This window comes from Pinus tabuliformis, chromosome 9, assembly GCF_031772625.1.
Source record: "Pinus tabuliformis cultivar Carrire ecotype Pingquan chromosome 9, CPIR1, whole genome shotgun sequence".
NCBI lineage: Eukaryota > Viridiplantae > Streptophyta > Pinopsida > Pinales > Pinaceae > Pinus > Pinus tabuliformis.
The window spans coordinates 1,374,661,009-1,374,681,720 of record NC_142307.1 but is presented as its reverse complement, the minus strand read 5'-3'; positions in this window follow the sequence as shown (position 1 = coordinate 1,374,681,720).

Below are 20,712 nucleotides of genomic sequence, written 5' to 3'. Positions count from 1 at the left end.
AGATTCCAACAATGGTCAAAGATGCCATTGGGAGGGTTTTTCTAGAGAAGAAATTTATCAGAGCGTGTGGATTCATCTATGAGAGGTAAGGGTTTATTAAAAGAATCCCTCATTAACTTTTCTTGTAAAATTTGTTGAGCTTTCCGTGAATAAATAGCTCTTAAAACCCTAAAATTAGAGTCATCTCTATTATGAGGTTTAAAACAATGATGGTCACTTGTTTCACTGTGTTTGGTCGGTGAAGGCATTACTGGTTCCATTGCATATCAGTGATGGTCCCAAAAATATATTTTTCGCAAAGAGGATGAGAAGCTTCATGATCTAGAAGCTTCCATAGTGGTGAGATAGAGGTGGTTTCACATAGATGACGTTGAATCCTCCTAGTTTTACCTCGTGGTCTCATCCCTATGAGCTACCTCCTTGAGATGTGGGCCTAATCCTATCTTTGGAGAAGTCCTGAGTCCCTCTCCTAGCCTATAAATTGATCTTCTCCCATTCCCAAATGGTTGGTCTATGTCTATTTGCACCGTTATGCTAAGCTTGTTACTAGAGGCTATTCATTAGACTTGGATAAGGAGTACTTGGAGAGATTCTTGTCTTGGAATTGGATTACCATTGAAGGAGAGCCTTTCAACATCAAGTCTATGGTTGTAAGCTTCCCCTTTATTGCTTAAATAATATACAATGGCTCGTTCATCTTCCCAAAATATAAATGTTCATGTATTTATTAGTTTGACATTCCTTGATGAGTTAAGTAGGTTGTTATTGGATTTTCTATTGGTTTCAGTATGCTTTATTGTCTATTGATCATTTGTGCAGGTACATAAATGTTTACAGAAGTAGGAACAACTCCGTGACACAAGTGGTTCAAGATCCTCAACAAGGGAAGCTAGAATAACATAAAAATGAGGTAGGCCATCTCTCTAATTCCGCTTTTCAATTATAACTTAGGAAGATGTCCAGTTGATTGTCACTTCAAGACACACTCATTGGGAGGGATCGTCTCTATCCATAGAGAGGATTAACCTTTTCAACAACCCTAACCATTTTATAACCTTTTGAACCCCAAACCCTAAACCCTAATCATTTTATAACATTTTAAAAAGTAGTTTGTAACTTTTTTAAGGGATTATTAAGAGAATTTACTACAGTGTTATAAACCCTAAACCCTAAGCATTTTATAACATTTTAAACATTAAACCCTAAATATTTTATAACATTCTAACGAGCATTTTGTAACTTTTCTTGAGTGTTTATTAAAACCATTTATTAAAGTGTTATAAACCCTAAACCCTAAGAATTTTATAACATTTTAAATGTTAAAACCTAAATATTTTATAACATTCTAATGAGCATTTTGTAACTTTTCTTGAGTGTTTATTAAAAGAATTTACTAAAGTGTTATAAACCCTAAACCCTAAGAATTTTATAACATTTTAAAAAGTGTTTTGTAACTTTTTTTGAAGTCTTTATTAAAATCATTTACTAAAATGTTATAAAACCTTAACCCTAAACCCTAACCCTAAATCCTAAACCCTAAAGCCTAAGAATTTTAAAACATTTTAAAAAGTGTTTTGTAACATTTTTTAAGTGTTTATTAAAAGAATTTATTAATTTGTTATAAAGCCTAAAACCTAAACCCTAAACCCTAAACCCTAAGAATTTTATAACATTTTAAACCCTTAACCTGAAACATTTTATAGCATTTTAACAAGTGCTTTGTATATTATTTTTAAGTGTTTATGAAAGAATTTAATAAAGTGTTATAAAATCTAACCCTAAACCCTAAGCATTTTCTTAACATTTTAAACCCTAAATCCTAAACCCTAAACACTAAGTATTTTATAACATTTTAAAAAGTGTTTTATACTTTTTTTTAAAATGTTTTATTAAAATCATTTACTAAAGTGTTATAAACCATAAACCCTAGACCCTAGCCCCAAGCATTTTATAACATTTTAACCAGCGTTTTTTAACTTTTCTTTAAGTGTTTATAAAAAATATTTACTAAAGTTTTATAAACCCTAAACCATAATCCCTAAACCCTAAACCCTAAACCCTAAACATGAAACCCTAATAATTTTATAACATTTTGAACCCAAAGCACTAAACACTAAACCCTAATCATTTTATATCACTTTAACGAGCATTTTTTATTACTTTTCTTAAGTTTTTATTAAAAGAATTTACTAAAGTGTTACAAACCCTAAAACCTAAGAATTTTATAACATTTTAAAAATTGTTTCCTAACTCTTTTTTTAAGTGTTTATGAAAAGCATTTACTAAAGCATTGTAAGCCCTAATTCCTAAAACATAAACCCTAAACCCTAATCATTTTATACAATTTTAGAACCTAAACCTTAAACCCTAAGAATTTTATAACATTTTAACAAGGATTTTGTAACTTTTTTAAAGTCTTTAATTAAAGAATTTGCTAAATTGTTATAAACCTAAACCCTAAACCATAAACCCTAATCATTTTATAACATTTTAAACCTTAAATCGTAAACCCTACACCCTAATCCTAAGCATTTTATAACATTTTCACAAGTGTTTCATAAATTTTGTAAAGTTTTTATTCAACACATTTACAAAAGTGTTATAAACCCTAAACCCTAAACACTAAAAACTAAAATTTGTATAACTTTTTAAAAATGTTTTGTAACTTTTTTTAAGTATTTATTAAAAGAATTTACTAAAGCGTTATAAACCCTAAAATCTAAACACTAAACACAAAACCCTAAGCAATTTATAACCTTTTAAATGATAAACCCTAAACCCTAAACCAAAAGCATTTTATAACATTTTAACAAGCATTTTGTAACTTTTTTTATGTGTTTATAAGAAGAATTTACTAAAGTGTTATAAAACATGAACCCTAAAACCTAAAACCTAACCATTTTATAACTTGTTTCAAGTGTTTTGTATCTTTTTTATAATCGTTTATTAAAATGATTTACTAAAGTCTTAAAACCCTTAAGCCCTAAACCCTAAACCCTAACCAATAAACCTAAGCATTTTATAACATTTTAAATTGTAAACCCTAAACCCTAACCATTTTATAACATTTTAAAATGTAATCCCTAAACGCTAAGAATTCTATAACATTTTAACAAGCCTTTGGTAAAACAAATTTAGTGTTTATTAAAAGCATTTACTAAAGTGTTATAAACCCTAAACCCTAAGCATTTTATAAAAATTTGGCAAGAATTTCGTAGCAGTTTTTCAAGTGTTTAGTGAAAGGATTTAATAAAGTGTTATAAACCCTAAATACAAATAATTTTATGACATTTTAAAAAGAATTTTGTAACTTTTTTTAGTGTTTATTAAAATCATTTACTAAGTTGTTATAAACCCTAACACTAAACCCTAAAAGTATTTACTAAAGTGTTATAAATGGTAAAAATATTTACTAAAGTGTTATAAACACTAAAACTTAAACCCTAAGAATTTTAAAAATTTAAGACCTTAAACCCTAAGCATTTTATAACATTTTAACAAGTGTTTTGTAACCTTTTTTTTAAGTGTATATTAAAATAATTTACTAGAGTATTATAAACCCTAAACTCTAATCTCTAAACCATAAACCCTAATCATTTTACAACATTTTGTAACCTTTTTTAAGTGTTTATTAAAATAATTTACTCTTATAAACCCTAAACCCTAAACCCTAAAACCAAAGCATTTTATAACCATTTAATTGCTAAACCCTAAACACTAAACCCTAAACCCTAAGCATTTTATAATATTTTAACAAGTGTTTATAACTCCTTTTTAAGTTTTTATTAAAAGTAGTTACTATATCTTTATAAACTCTAAACCCTAATAATTTTATAACATTTTAAACCCTAAGCCATAAACACTAAACCCTTAGCATTTTATAACATTTTAACGAGAATTTTATAACTTTTATTTTCGTGTTTATTAAAATCCTTTACTCAAGTGTTATAAGCCCTAAACCCTAAACTCTAAAAATTTTATAAAACTTTCAAAAGTTCTTTGTAACTTTTTTTTAAAGTATTTATTAAAATAATTTGGTAAACTCTTATAAACCTTAAACCCTAATCATTTTATAATATTTTAAATCTTAAACCCTAAATCCTAAACCATAAACCCAAAACCTTATGGATGTTAAAACATTTAAAACCCTAAATCATAAAAAGCTAAACCGTAATAATTTTATAACATTTTAAACCCCAAACACTAAACCCAAAATTGTAAGAATTTTATAACATTTTAACAAGCATTTTATAACTTTTTATTAAGTGTTTATTAAAAGAATTTACTAAGAATTTTATAGCATTTTAACAAACATTTTTTAACTTTTTTTTAAGTGTTTATTAAAAGCATTTACTAAAGTATTATAAACGGTAAACCATAAACCCTAAACTCTAAACCCTAAAACCTAAACCCTTATCATCTCATAACCTTTTAATAAGTGTTTTGTAACTATTATAATATTTATTAAAAAGATTTACTAAATTGTTGTAAACCTTCAAACCTAAACCCTAAATGCTAAACCCTAAAACCTAAGCATTTTCTAACTTTTTTAAGTGTTTATTAAAACTATTTACTGAAGTGTTATAACCCATAAACCTTAAACCCTAAACCTTAAAGCCAAAACATTTTATAAGTTTTTTACAAGCATTTTGTAACTTTTTCTACGTCTTTATTAAATGCATTTAGTAAAGTGTTATAAACTCTAAAATATAAATCCTAAACCCTAAACCCTAATCCTTAAACCCTAAGAATTTTATAACATTTAAAAAAGTGTTTTGTAACCCTTTTTTAAGTGTTTATTAAAATAATTTACTAAAGTGTTATAAACCCTAAACCCTACTCATTTTGTAACATTTTAAACACTAAACACTAAACCCTAAGCATTTTATAACATTTTAACAAGTGTTTTAAAACCCTTTTTAAGTGTTTACTAAAAAAAGTTACTAAATTGTTAGAAATTCTAAACCCTAAACCATAAGAATTTTATAAAATCTTGAACCGTAAACCCTAAATGCTAAAACCTAAGCATTTCATAACATTTTAACAAGTGTTTTGTAACTTATCTTTAAGTGTTTATTAAAATAATTTAATCAAGTATTTTAAACCGTAAACCCTAAACTCTAGACCATACCCTAAACCCTAAACTCTATACCATAAACCCTAAACCCTAAAACCTAAGAATTTTATAACATTTTAATAAGTGTTTTGTAACCTTTTTTGAAGTGTTTATTAAAAGCATTTATTAAAGTGTTATAAACCCTAAAACCTAAACCATAAACCATAAACCCTAAACCCTAATCATTTTATAACATTTTAACAAGTGTTTTGTAACATTCTTTAAGTACTTATTAAGCATATTTAGTAAAGTGTTATAAGCCATAAACCTTAAGAATTTTATAAAATTTTAAACCCTAAACCCTAAAACCCTAAACCCTAAATTTTCAACCCTAAACCCTAAGCATTTTATAACATTTTAACAAGCGTTTTGTGACCTTTTAAAAGTATTTTTTAAAAGCATTTACTAAAGTTTTATAAACCCTAATTGTAAACCCTAACCATTTTATAACATTTTAAAAAGAGTTCTTAAATGCTAAATCCTAAACCCTGAGCATTTTATAACATTTTAAACCCTACACCCTCAGCCCCAAGCATTTTATAACATTTTAACAAGAATTTTGTAACTTTTCTTTAAGTATTGATTAAGACAATTTAGTAAAGTGGTATAAACCCTAAACCCGAAACCCCAGACCCTAAGCACTTTATAACATTTTAACAAGTGTTTTGTAACTTTTTTAATTGCTTATTACGAGAATTTAATAAAGTTTTATAAACCATAATCCCTAAACCCTAAGAATTTTGTAACATTTTAAAAAGTGTTTTGTAACTTTTTTTAAGTGTTTATTTAAGGAATTTATTAAAGTGTTATAAAAACTCAACCCTAAACCCTAAGAATTTTGTAACATTTTAAACCCTAAACCCTAAACCCTAAGCATTTTGTAACATTCTAAAAAGCGTTTTGTAACTTTTTTTAAGTATTTATTGAATTAATTTACTAAAGTGTTATAAACCCTAAACCCTCATCCCCGAGCATTTTATAACATTTTAACAAGTGTTTTGTACCTTTTATTTAATTTTTTATTACAATCATTTACTAAACTGTTATAAACCCTAAATCGTAATACCTAAACCCAAAAGCCTAAACCACGAACCCTAAGAATTTTAAAACATTTTAAACCCTAAACCCTAAATGCTAAACCTTAACCATTAAAATATTTTGCTAAAGCATTATAAACCCTAAACCTAGAACCCTAAACCCTAAGCATTTTATAAAATTCCAAAAGTGATTTGTAACCTTTTTTATGTTCTTATTAAAATAATTTACTAAGGTGCTATAAACCCTAAAACATAAACCCTAAACCCTAAACCCTAAGCATTTTATAACATTTTAAAAAGTGTTTTGTAACATTTTCTTAAATGTTTATTAAACAAATTTACTAAAGTGATATAAACCCTAAACCTTAGTCATTTTGTAACATTTTAAACCCTAAACCCTAATCATTTTATAACATTTTAATCCCTCAATCCTAAACCCTCAACCCAAAGAATTTTATAACATTTTAACAAGTGTTTTTTAACTTTTATTTAAGCATTTATCAAAGCATTAAGTGAAGTGTTATAAACCATAAACCATAAACCCTAAGCATTTTATAGAATTTTACACCGTAAATCCTAAACTCAAATCCCTAAGTGTTAAACCCTAAACATTTTAACAAGTGTTTTATTATTTTTTTAATTGTTTGTTACAAGAATTTACTAAAGTGTTGTAAAACCTAAACCCTAAACTCTCAACCCCAAGCATTTTATAAAATTTTCACAAGTGTTTTGTAACTTTAATTTAAGTGTTCATTAAAATAATTTATTAAAGTTTTATAAATCATAAACCCTAATCCATAAACCCAAAACCCTAAAACATAAATCCTAAGCATTTTATAACATTTTAAACCATAAACCCTAAATGCTAAACCCTAAATATTTTATATCATTTTAACAAGTGTTTTGTAATTTTTTTTAAAGTGTTTATTAAAATCATTTTCTAAAGTGGTATAAACCCTAAATCCTAAGAATTTTATAATATTTAAAAAAGTGTTTTGTAACCTTTTTTAAGTGTTTATTAAAAGGATTTACTAAAGTGTTATAAACCGTAAACATTTTATAACATTTTAAACACTAAACCCTATTCCCAAAACCCTAATCATTTTATAACAAACTAACAAGAATTTTCTAACTTTTTAAGAAGTGTTTATTAAAAGAATTTACTAAAGTGTTATAAACCCTAATTCTATAACATTTTAATAAGTTTTATATAACTCTTTTTTAAATTTTTATTTAAATAAGTTACTAAATTGTTATAAAATATAAACCCTAAACCCTAAACCCCAAGCATTTTATAAAATTTTAAAAACTAAACCCTTAGAATTTTATAACATTTTAACAAGTGTTTTGTAACTTTTCTTTAAGTATTTATTAAAATAATTTAGTAAAGTGTTATAAAACCTAAGCATTTTATAACATTTTCACAAGAGTTTTGTAACTTTTTTTAATTGCTTATTAAAAAATTTACTAAAGTGTTATAAACCCTAATCCCTACACTATAGTCATTTTATAGCATTTTAAAAAGTGTTTTGCAACTTCTTTTAAGTGTTTATTTAAGGAATTTACTAAAGTGTTTTAAAACCTCAACCCTAAACCCTAAGAATTTTGTAACATTTTAAGAAGTGTTTTGTAACTTTTTTTAAGTGTTTATTGAATTAATTTACTAAAGTGTTATAAACTTTAAACCCTCAACCCTAAGCATTTTATAAAATTTTAACAAGTTTTTTGTAACAATTACTTAAGTATTTATTAAAAGCAATTACTAAAGTGTGATAAACCCTAATCCCTAAACCCAAAAACCTAAACCATAAACCCTAGGAATTAAAAGAATTTTCTAAATTGTTGTAAACCCTAATCCATAAAGCATAAACCCTAAGCATTTTATAATATTTAAAAAAAAAATCTTTCTTTTTTAGAGTGTTTATGAAAAGAAATTACTAAAGTGTTGTAAACCTTAAACCCTAAACCCTAAGAATTTTATAACATTTGAAACTGTAAACCATAAACACTAAACCCTAAGAACTTTTTAACATTTTAACAAGTTTTATAAACCCTAAAATATAAACAATAAACCCTAAACCCTAAGAATTTTTTAACATTTTAAACCCTAAACCCTAAACCCTAAACTCTAATCAATTTATAATATTGTAACATGTGTTTTATAACTCTTTTTTAAGTGTTTATTAAAAGCATTTACAAAATTATGATAAACTCTAAACCATTAACCCTAAACCCTAAAACCTAAGATATTTATGACATTTTAAACCATCAACCCTAAACCTTAAAATAATTTATTAAAGTGTTATAAACCCTAGGCCCTAAACCCTAAACCATAAAAGTTTTATAACATTTTAACAAGTATTTTGTAACTTTTCTTAAGTGTTTATTAAAAGCATTTACTAAACTCTTATAAACCCTAAACCTTAAGAATTTTATAACATTTTAATCCATGAACCTGCAATAATTATATACCAGTAGAAAATAACCCCTTACATGTCTCATTCTTTTGTTTTTTAGCATGAGACCATTTGTCTAAAAGGACTCTTTCAAATTCTTCATCTCACAATTTGGACAATTGCTTTTTGTCAAGTGAGAACCACCATTTGGTAGCCTCATCTTTGGAACTAAGCGGTACCATACCCCTCCAAAATTTCCTAAATTTAAACTTTTGTCTCTGTAGGAATTCTTCAATAGTAGGGCTATCATCTTTTCCTGTAAAATATAGCGTCTCCATGAAGAGGGTTTGGGGAAAAACTCACTTACTTGGCGAAAATTTTAAATGGCCACAATTCTGTTAATATTGCTCAGAATCCCTATTATGACCTATTTTTGGAAATGGAATGACCATTTTGCATTTTCCCATGTGGTAGAAATCCAGATCTAGACACTGGAATTGTCGATCCACGCGGCAACTGTCTCGCAGTCACAAAAAATTGCTAAAAAATCGTTGATTTTAAATCAGTGATATCTCCCTCATCCGGGCTCCAATTCGACTAATTTTTTACTTTGAAATCGGGTATTTTTTCACAAAGAATCTAGATCTACAATTAGATTTTTCAGATTGTGCACTAGAATGTACAGATCTGTGCCACAAACTTGTTGCCCCAAAAAATGTCTACAATAGCACTGATTTTTAAATCAGTGATATCTCCTTCATCTAGACTCCAATTTGGCTGATTTTTTTTGAAATTGGGTATTTTTTCACAAAGAAACCAGATATACAATTAGATTCTATAGATTTTCCACTAGGACATCTAGATCTGCACCAAAACTCACTGCCCCAAAAAATTGTCTCCAACACCACTGATTTTTAGATCAGCAATATCTCCCTCATCCAAACTCCAATTCGGCTGATTTCTTTTCTGAAATCGGGTATTTTTTCACAAGAAATATAGATATACAATTATATCATGAAGATTTTGCACCAAAAAATATAGATCTGATCTGCAAAGTCGCAGACCCAAAAAATTCCTACAAAAATTAAAAAAAATATTCTCCACTTTTTATTTCTATTATCATATATTTTTGGATCAGATCTATAACAAGTGGTATCAGAGCTATAACAAGTGGAATCAGAGGACTTTCTTGGGCAAAAGTGGAGAATATTTTTTTAAGGTAGACCCTTAAGGTAGGGAAACACCATACATTCACTCCTTAAGGAAGGAGAACACTCCACAAGCCATATGCCTATTCATACAATAATCCTTGACATCCCTCAATGGGGAGTCTCTAGCCTTTATATAGGCCTCATAAATACAATACAATGGGTCATTACCATGGTTCCCTCATACCATCTATCTAATACCATGGGCCCATTACATTATTACTAACTACTTGTGGTCCCTTACATAATACGGGTTAACCACCTTATTTATTACTATGGCCCATCCCATTCTTACATTATCCCCTTGGGTACCTCCATTTGTACCCCATATTATCCCCCCTAGGTATATTACATTCCACCCCCCTTAACATGTTTTGTCCCCAAAACATGGGAAGAACACAAATAATAATATCTACTCAAAAGAATAGTCCACTAGTACCATGCACTTTCATCTAGCCATCCAAGAGAAAGGTGAACCCTCGATCTCGCTGGTGGCTCCTGTGCTTGAGATGGAAGTTGACCGTGGCAGCTCTTCTATGCTGATGTGTAGTAGGTGGATCACCACTCATCTCTATCTATCATGTGGGGGTTGTTGTCCTTGTGGCTAATTCGTTGCCATCTTGTTGGTTGTTTTTTTGCGGGGTGATGTGGGTGGTGATATGCTGATGTTTTAACCAATAGTGGAGCCTGAGTGGTATCTGGTACATGTTGTGATGCCTGTTGTTGTTTCTTATCTTCGAATATTACTTCAACCACTGAGTCCTCATCTGATGTATCAGTACCTGTAACCTTTTCTACTTCAACCTCCGTTTGTGTTTGATTATCGATCATCAAAGGTTCATCATCTGATGTGTAAACTTGTCATTAGGGCTTTGTGCTTCTGCCTCCATAGTCTCTGCTTGGGTCTTAATGGAAATATCCTGCAATTTCATTTTCTTATTTTTATACCAGAGCTTCAGGAATTTATTTTGCACATTAATATTGATAATACCCACGGATTCCATCGAAGGATATCCCAAAACAACATCCATGTTACCCATATCTGAAGTATAAAAATCACCATGCAACATATACTTATCCATAGAAAGCTTCAAATCCTTATAAACTTCAACATCCTCATCATCAACCTATGTGTTTTTAATGTGTTTTGCTGACACTTGCAACTTTTTTGTCAAATTGACATTTATGAGACTTTTCTTGCAACTAGGATTTATAGACACAATGATCTTCTCCTTATGAATCAATCCATGAACCTGCAATAAGTAGATACCAGTAGAAAATAACACTCTAGGTTTCTTGGTTTTCTTCTTTCCTGTAAAAATAAAATCTTTGCTAGGTTGTGTGCCTGTCTGTGTGATCTTAGTAAGAGGACCCACAAAATTAGATTTACGGTCAAAGTGGTCACAAATATATTTTGAGAACATTTGCCAAGTAGTTTTCCTTCGATGGAATTTTTGATGACACTACCACCATTGCCATCTTTTGTGGTCCAAGTACATGATTCCCACACTCAGCTGAGTCTATGATGTAATTCAATGTGAAATATTTCCCTATTTGTGCTAGCCATTTGGCTGGATGAGAGCCTTCAAATTTATACAAGTCCCTCAAATTTTGATCTAGGCCCGCCATCACAAAAAAAATGGCGAAAATTTGAAATGGCCACAATTCAATCAATATTGCTCAGAATCCCTATTATGATCTGTTTTCGGAAATGGAAAAACCATTCTACATCTTTCCATTTGATAAAATCCCGATCTACGCACTAGAATTTCTGATTCGCATTGCAACTATCCCGCCGTCATAAAAAATTGCTGAAAAATAGCTGATTTTAAATCAGCGATATCTCCCTCATCTAGACTCCGATTTGACAGAATTTTTTTTGAAATTGGGTATTTTTTCACAAATAATATAGATATTCAATTAGATTTTGTAGATTTTGTACTAGAATGTACATATGTGTGCCGCAAACTCGTTGCCCCAAAAAATATCTGCAAGAACGCTGATTTTTAAATCAGCAAGATCTCCTTCATCCGAACTCTGATTCAACTGATTTTTTTTCCAAATGGAATATTTTTTCATCAAAAACCTAGATCTGCAATTAGATTTTGCAGATTTTGCCCCAAATCATACATATCTGATCTACAAATTCGTCGCCACGAAAAATGTCTGCAACACCACTGATTTATAGATCAGTGATATCTCCTTCATCCAGACTCCAATTTGGCTGATTTTTTTTGAACTTGAGTATTTTTTCACAAAGAATCTAGATCTATAATTAGATTTTGCCCCAGAATGTATAGATCTGATCTGTAAACTCGCCACCCTAGAAAGTTCCTGCAAAAAAAAAAAAAATTCTCCACTTTTGCCAAAGAAAGTGCTTGGATACCACTCGTTATGGATCTAATATGAAAATATAAGACAATACAAATAAACCTTAGAAATAACAAGATCTGAATATAGATAAAAATGATTCACTTTATTGATATCAAACCCTTAAGGTAGGGAAACACCATAAATTCACTCCTTAAGGAAGGAGAACACTCTACAACCCATATGCCTATTCATACAATATTCCTTGACACCAATACCCTGGTGGTTAGGGTGGAGATTTTTTTTTTTTGCATAAACTTTCTGAGGCGGCGAGTTTACAGATCAGATCTATACATCTTGGGGGAAACTATACAAAATCTAATTGAAAATATAGATTCTTTGTGAAAAAATACCCAAGTTCAAAAAAAAAATTAGCCAAATCAGAGTCCGGATGAAGGAGATATCGCTTATCTAAAAATCAGTGGGGTTGTAGAAATTTTTCTAGATGGCGAATTTGTAGATCATATATGTATGGTTTGAGGAAAAATCTGCAAAATCTAATTGTAGATCTGGATTCTTTCTGAAAAAATACCCAAGTTCAAAAAACAAATCGGCCAAATCGGAGTCCGGATGAGGGAGATATTGATGATTTAAAAATCAGTTAGATTGCAGAAATTTTTTCGGGTCGGCGGGTTTGTGGAACAGATATGTATGTTTTGATGCACAATATAAGGAATATAATTGTAGATCTATATTTCTTGTGAAAAAATACCCAAATTAAAAAAAAAAAATTAGTTGAATCGAAGTCCGGATGAGGGAGATATCGCTGATTTAAAATAAGCTCTTTTTGAAGAATTTTTGGTGACAGTGGAAGAGTACAGCATGGATCTGAAATTCCAGTGCCTAGATCAAGATTTCTACCACATGCAAAGATGCAGAATGGTTGTTCCATTTCTAAAAATAGGTCATAATAGGGATTCTGAGCAATATTGACGAAATTGTGGCCATTTCAAATTTTATCTAAGTACGTGAATTTTTTTCCAAACCTTCATGGCTTCTAGCAAGGAATTTTTTACAGGGAATGATAAGGGTCCTACTATTGAAGAATTTATAGAATATCACAAATCTTGATGCAAAATGTTTTTGGTAAGTTGCCTGCTATTTACTCTGAAAGATGAAGCTGCTAAATGGTGGGACTCACTTGATGATTCAGTGGTGCAACTTCCTCATGAAAACTAGAAGAACTTCTTTTAGAAAAATGGTCCCAGGCTAGAAAAAAAGATAAGGGGAGACATGTGGGGTTATTTCCTACCGGTATATCGTTATTTCAGGTTCATGGATTGATTTAGAAAGAGAAAATCATTGTGTCTATTAATCCTAGTTGCAAGCATAATTTTATCAATGTTAATTTGGCAAAAAAATTGCAAGTTCCAACAAAACACATTGAAAACACACAGGTGGATGATGAGGATGTTCAAGTGTATAAGGATTTGAAGATTTCTATGGATAAGTATGTGTTGCATGGTGATTTTTATACTTCAGAGATAGATAATATGGATGTTGTTTTGGGATATCCTTGGATGGAATCTGTGGGTACTATCAATATTAACGTGCAAAAGAAATTCCTAAAGCTCTGGTATAGAAAGAAGAAAATTACATTACAGGATATTTCCATCAATAAATAGGTAGAGTCCATAGAGGTTGAAGCAGAAGATGTTTCATGGACTGACATATCAGATGATGAGTCTTTGATGATTAACAATGAAATACAAACAGAGGCTGAAGTAGAAAAAGTTATAGGTGATGATACATCAGATGAGAGCTCAGTGGTTGAAGTAATATTGGAAGATAAGACACGACAACAGGCACCACAGCAGGGTGAATTAAAGAAAAAGACACCGTGGATTAAAACTTCAACATATCATCACCCACATCACCCCGCAAGAAAACAACCAACAAGATGGCAACCAATTAGCCACAAGGATAACATCCCCTGCATGACAGATAGAGAGGAGTGAAGATCCACCTACTACACATCAACACAGAAGAGCTATCACGGTTAACTTCCATCCCAAGTGAGCGAGGCACCAGCGAGATCGAGGGTTCACCTTTCCCTTGGATGGCTAGATGCACGTGCATGGTACCAGTGGACTACTCTTTTGAGTAGATCTTATTATTTGTGTTCTTCCCATGTTTCGGGGACAAAACATGTTAAGGGGGGTGGAATGTAGTGTACCTAGGGGGGATAATATGGGGTACAAAGGGAGGTACCCAAGGGAATAATGTAATAATGGGATGGGCCATAGTAATAAATAAGGTGGTTAACCCATATCATGTAAGGGACCACAAGTAGTTAGTAATGATGTAATGGGCCTAGATGGTATTGAGGGAACCATGGTAATGACCCATGGTATTGTATGTATGAGGCCTATATAGAGGCTAGAGACTCCACATTGAGGGATGTCAAGAAATATTGTATGAACAAGCATATGGCTTGTGGAGTGTTCTCCTTCCTTAAGGAGTGAATGTATGGTGTTGCCCTACCTTAAGGGTTTGATTAATAAAGAAGCATTTCTATCTATTTCTATCTTGTTATTCTTGGGTTTATTTCTATTATCATATATTTTTGGATCATATCTATAACAAGGGGTATCAGAGCTATAACACAAACCCTAATAATTTTAAAACATTTAAAACCTTAAACCCTAAACCCTAAACCCTTAGAATTTTATAACATTTTAAACCCTAAAACTAAAATGTAAACCCTAAAATATAATAATTTTATAAGATTTTAACAGGCGTTTTGTAACCTTTCTTTAAGTGTAATTAAAAGAATTTAAAAAAGTGTTATAAACCCTAAAACCTAAACCATGAGAATTTTACAACATTCTAAAAAGCATTTTCTAGCTTTTTTAAAGTGTTTATTAAAATCATTAACTAAAGTGTTATAAACCTTAAACCCTAAACCCTAAACACTAAGCATTTTATTACATTTTAAAAAGCATTTTGTAACTTTTTTTAAGTGTTTATTAAAATAATTTAATAAAGTGTTATAAACCCTAAACGTTAAAACCTAAACCCTAAGCATTTTATAACATTTTAAACCCTAAACTCTAAACCCTCAACCCCAAGCATCTTATAACGTTTTATGTTCTCTAACATCTCTTTAAGTGTTTATTAAAATAATTTACAAAATTTTTATATACCCTAAACCCTAATCCCCAAGCCCTAAACCCTAAACCCTAATCCCTAAAAGAATTTTATGACATTTTGAACACTAAACCCTAAATATTTTATAACATTTTAAACAGTGTTTTGAATTTTTTTTTAAGTGTTTATTAAAAGCATTTACTAAGGTGTCATAAACCCTAAGCCCTAAACACTAAAACTTAAACATTTTATAACATTTTAACAATCTTTTTGTAACTCTTTTTAAGGGTTTATTAAAACCATTTACTAAAGTGTTATAAACCCTAAAGCCTAAACCATAAAACCCTAAACCCTAAGCATTTGATAACATTTTAACAAGTGATTTCTAACTTTTTTTAAATGTTTATAAAAATAATTTACTTAAGTGTTATAAACCCTAAACCATAAACCATGAAACCTATACCTTAAGCATTTTATAACATTTTAAACCCTAATCCTTAAACCCTAAGAATTTTATAACATTTTAACAAGTAGTTTGTTACTTTTTTTAAGTGTTTATTAAAATCATTTACTAAAGTGTTATAAACCCTAAGCTCTAAAACCGTAAACCAAAGAATTTTATAACATTTTAAAAATCATTTTATAACTTTTTTTAAATGTTTATTAAAAGAATTTAATAAAGCATTATAAACCCTAAACCCTAAACCCTAAGAATTTTATAACATTTTAGCAAGCATTTTGTAACTTTTTTTAAGTGTTTATTAAAATTATTTACTAATGTGTTATAAAACCTAAACCCAAAACCCTAAAATCTAAATCGTAAAAATCTAAGCGTTTCATAACATTTTAAAAAGTGTTTTGTAAATTTTTGTAAGTTTTTATTAAAAGAATTTACGAAAGTGTTATAAACCCTACACCCTAAGCCCTAAGAATTTTATAATATTTTAAACCCTAAACCTTAAACCGTAAGCCTTAAGAATTTTATGACATTCTAACAAGCGTTTTCTAACTTTTTTTTAAGTGTTTATTAAAAGAATTTACTGAAGTCTTATAAATAGTAAACCCTAAACCCTAAACATTTTATAACATTTTAAACTGTGAAACGTAAATTCTAAGAATTTTATAACATTTTAACAAGCATTTTGAAACTTTTTCTAAGTGTTTATTAAAATCATTTACTAAAGTGTTATAAACCCTAAAAGCTATGCATTTTATAACATTTTAAAAATCGTTTTGTAACTTTTTTTAAGTGTTTATTAAAATAATTTACTAAAGTGTTGTAAACCCTAAACCCTAAACTCTAGCATAGCCTAACATACTTTACTCTAGCCTACCTAGCCTAGCCTTGCCTAGCTTTATTGAACCTAACCTAGCATACTCTAGCCTAGACACTTGTCATCATATATTTGTCTAGCCTAGCCTACTCTAGCCTTACCTTCTATACCCTAGCCTACTGTAGCCTTCCCTAGCATAACCTAGCCTAATTTAGCGTAATCTATCCTACTCTAGTGTACCATAGCTTGGCCTTGGCTAGGATAACCTAGCTTAGATTAGTCTAGCCTAGCCTACTATAGCCTATCATAGTTGAGCCTAGGATAGCGCAGCTTAGCCTAGTCTGTTCTAGCCTAACATATCCTACTCTATCCTGACCTAATCTAAATTAGACTAGCCTAGCCTAGCCTACTCTAACATATCCTAGCCAACTATAGTCTACTCTCGCCTAGCCTAACCCACTCTAGCCTAGCCTACACTAGGGTAACCTAAAATAGCCTACTTTTACTCTAACCTACCCTACTCTAACTGAGCCTACTATAGCCTAGCCTATCCTACTATATCCTAGCATACCTTGGCATAGCCTAGTCTAGGCTACTCTCCTCTAGCTTACCCTACTCAATCTATGCTTACTTGGCCTAACCTATCCTAGCCTACGCTAACCTACTTTAGCCTAGCCTAGCCTAACCAGGATTATCCTATTCTATCCTTGATTAGCCTAACCAACATGATCCTATTCTAGCTTAGCCTCCATACCCTAGCCTAGCCTAGTCCAACCCAACCCAACACAGCCTAGCCTAGCCTAGTCTAGCCTACTCTCACTAAGACTAGTCTAGATTCACCTATTCTAGCCTATCTTAGCCTATCTTAGCCTCTCCTAGCCTAACGTACTCTAGTATAACATAGCCTACTCTAGATATTCCTAGCCTAGCCTAACCTAAGTTACTCTAGCACAACTCAACCTAGACTAGCCTAGCCTATCTTGCCCTAAACTACTCTATGTGGCATAACCAAGCCTAACCTACTCTATCCTAACCTAGCCTACTATATCATGGCATAACCTAGCTTAGCCTACTTTATCCTAGTCTTCCCTAAACTAGTCTACGCTACTCCAACCTACTCTAGGCTAACTTAGCCTGATCTAACATAGCATGAACCAACCTAGCCTAACATGATCTATCCTAGCCTAGCTTATCCTACTCTAGCCTACTAGCCTACACTAACCTAGACTAGTTTAATCTAGCCCGCCCATTCTAGGCTAGACTAGTGTACTCTAACCATGACTAGCCTAGACTAGCCTAGCTTAGGCTAGTTTACTTTAGCGTACCTTAGATTAGCCTAACCTACCCTATCCTAACCTAGCCTAGTCTACTCTAGCCTGTATTTTCCTTATGTATCCTTCTCTAGTGTAGCCCAACCTACTTTAGCTTAGGCTAGCCAACCCTACCCTACTCCAACATAGGCCAGGCTAGCCTAGCCTAGCCTAGCTTAATCTACTCTAGATTTTCCTTGTCTACTCTAGCTTATCCTAGCCAAGTCCACCCTACCCTCACCTATTACAACCTAACCTACTAAATCCTAGCTACTATAGCCTAGCCTAGCCTAGCTTACCTAGCTTACCGTACTCTACTGTAGCCAACTCTAGCCTAGCCTACTTTAGCGTTGCCTATCCTAACTTACTCTTGACTACTCTAGCTTGGCCAAGCCTAGCCTACTCTAACCCAATATAGCCTAGCCAAGCGTAATCTAGCCTAGCCAAGCATAATCTAGCCTAACCTAGCCTATTTTAACATGCATTACCATAACCTACACTAGCCTTGTCAACTCTATCCTACTTCAGCCTAGCCTAGCCTACATAGCCTAGTCTACTCTAATCTAGCCAACTCTTTCCTAACATATTATAGTCTATCTAGCCTAGCCTACTCTAACCTACTTTAACCTCACCTAGCCTAGCCTACTCGAACCTACTCTAGCCTACCCTAACCTACCCTAACCTACTCTAACCTACTTTAACCTAGTCTATACTAGCCTAGCCAACTCTATCCTATTCTAGCCTACCCCAGTCAGTCTTATCCTAGACTAGCATAGCCTAGCATAATCTTGCCTAACCTAGCCTACTCTAACCTACTTTAGCCTGCCCTACTCCAGGCTAGTTTAGACTAGCCTAGCAAACTATATGCTACTCTAGCCTAGCCTACTATTTCCTAGCCTAGACTAGCCTAACCTAGCTTATCCTAGCTTAATCTATCCTAGCCCAGCCTACTCTATTCTAGCATAGACTAGCCTAGTGTAGCTTAGCCTACTCCAGCCTAACCTAGACTAGCTTATCAGAGTATAGCCTCCACCAGTCGAGCCTAGACTAACCTAGACTAGCCTAGCCTAACCTACACTAGCCTATCATATGCTACCCTAGCCTAGCCTAGCCAATGTTGCCCTAGCCTAGTGTAGCCTACACTACAATAGCCTAGACTAGCCTTGCATGACCTAGCTTACTCAAGCCTTTTCAAGTCTAGCCTAGCCTAGCCTAGCCTACTCTAACCTAGCCTAACCTAAACTACTCTAGCATAGACCTGCCTAACCTACTCTACCCTAGCCTAATCTACCATGGCCTAGCCTAGCCTTCTCTATCATGGCCTAGCCTACTTTATCATAGCCTAGGCTACTCTGGCTTAGCCTAACCTAGCCTATCCTAGCCTAATGTAATCTACATTAGCCTAACCTATCCTACCCTAACCTACATTATCCTAGACTATCTTAGCCTATCCTAACCTTGCTTAGCCTATTCTACTCTATCCTACTTTAGCCTAGCATACACTAGCCTAGCCTAAACTACCCTAGCCAACTATATCCTACACTAGCCTAGCCTAGCCTAGCCTACCTTAGTTGTTAGGTCCCTATACTACAAATGTAACACCTTATTGTTATTAGTGCAACCCCCTTATTATATTGATGTGCCCATGTAGTCCCCATATTATTATTATTGTGCCCCATAGAAGCCCACTATTTTTATTGTTGTGCCCTTACATTATTATTGTTATGTCAGCTCTGATTACATTATGACCCCTTAGACTCCTATATATAGAAAGGAGGTCTTGTCATCTGTATCATCCAATAATTTCTCATTTGTTTAATGTAAAGGAGGTTCCCCCCTTGAAGAGGTTGAATTCTAAGAAGTTTATCTTTCTTTTCTTTCTTTTTGTTAGCTGGTTTCGTAACATTTGGTATCAGAGCTTTATATTCTAGGGTTTCGTTGCTCCAAACAAGTCATCGTGGAATTTTCTCTATAACATTTTTTATGCTATGTTTCAGAAGCTAAAACAAAACACCCATTTAAGCTGAAATCTCATTGCATCTCTGGTATGAATTTCAAATTTTGTCTTTCTATATTTTATGAGATATGATCTAAGGAAGTTAGGGTTTTTGCAAGCTCTAGAATTTCATCTCAAATAGGTCATCATGGAATTTTTGCTACAATTGTTTTTATACAAAGCCACAGAATCTGAAATTAAAACCCATTTGAGATGAAAATTGGGTGAAGGTCGAGCCCGAATTTCAGATCTTGTTTCACTATATGTTCGGAGATACAATCCAAAACATTTATGGTTTTGGCAGGCTCCCGAATTACATCCCAAACAGGTGAGCTTGGGAAAATCATCATAACGTTCTCTATGAGAATCAGATTGAAATTTCGTAAGAAGTTATAAAAAGATGATGGACTGCAGTCTTTTGTGTATTGGTTTCAGGTCCTAAGGTAGAAATAGTGACACATGGAACTTCATACAAGTTCTCTCTATTGAACCGGTCTATAATTTGGTCATTGTCGAAGATTTGACATAAATCTTCCTTGCAGAATCCAATCTTGATCATACTTGTAGGGTTAGAAAGAGGACTTAGAGGGCTAATGTAAGATGCAATTTCAAACCTTGGAGATCAAAAACTGCAGAGATACAACAAATTCAAGATCGAGATCCTAAGATCAAGAAAAAGCGATATGAGGAAGTTTGATGGCAAGGATCTGATAAATTGGATACTACAGATGGAGAAATATTTTGATATACATGGTGTACAACTGTTACAAAATGTACATATTGCATCTTTATATTTAGAATTGAATCAATTTTTATGGTATGAAGGGCTTGTTTCTCGTAAACCACTTATCACTTGGTCAATTTTCATGGAGGAAATGATAGCACATTATGAGGATACAAAGAGTAACACCTTCT